The 531-nt window shown below is 41.4% G+C and overlaps 1 protein-coding gene and 1 long non-coding RNA gene across 2 annotated transcripts in view; both read left to right on the top strand.

Annotated features, from left to right (window-relative positions):
- Positions 1-531, top strand: part of LOC108624546 (tumor suppressor candidate 3-like) — a 9,886-nt gene that overhangs the window by 1,904 nt on the left and 7,451 nt on the right. The window lies entirely within an intron of this gene.
- The window catches only part of LOC113464274 (uncharacterized), a 2,627-nt gene continuing 2,185 nt past the window's right edge, over positions 90-531 (top strand). Inside the window, exon 1 of the long non-coding RNA XR_003389123.1 lies at positions 90-462. This is a non-coding gene — a long non-coding RNA (uncharacterized LOC113464274). The remainder of the gene's footprint in view (positions 463-531) is intronic.

The following is a 531-nucleotide window of genomic DNA, read 5'->3' as shown; positions in this document are numbered from 1 at the left end:
TAATTACTGTGAACATGTTGCCTGATCTGTCTTGACCTGTTGGAGGATTGGGACATGTGTGTCAGAACAAGTTCACAGTTCGACGAAGCCGTATTAAGATGACAATAACGATCGGAGGAGGCAACATTTCAGAGTTCAAAAGCTATTATTGCGACCGGATGCTCGCAACTAACTCTCTGATGGCCCCCACGACCATCACACGTATCCTCGACGCGTGTGTACATTGCGTTCTGAGGTGTGTTACAAAACCATGTGTGTCCATTTCGCGTTACGCTGCCTCGACGTGGACCTTGCACGGTGTTGACACGAGACTCGATACCTGCGGTGGTGAACAGTGGCTGTATTCTAATTTCTGTCACACAGTGGCAATGATCTAAATTTAATAGATTTAATGTATTAGTGAAGATTTCGTTGACAAGTGTGTCTGTGAGACTCATATTTTATACATGAAGATAGTCGACTGTTTGTTCTCTGTTATTAATCATTTAAATAATAATGAATCATCGATAATCATTGTTCTGTAATTATTAA

Source organism: Ceratina calcarata, unplaced genomic scaffold (genome assembly GCF_001652005.2).
Source record: "Ceratina calcarata isolate Rehan_Ccalc_2016 unplaced genomic scaffold, ASM165200v1 scaffold313.2, whole genome shotgun sequence".
NCBI lineage: Eukaryota > Metazoa > Arthropoda > Insecta > Hymenoptera > Apidae > Ceratina > Ceratina calcarata.
Note: the sequence above shows the minus strand (reverse complement) of the source record. Positions and strands in the feature narration are given on the sequence as shown.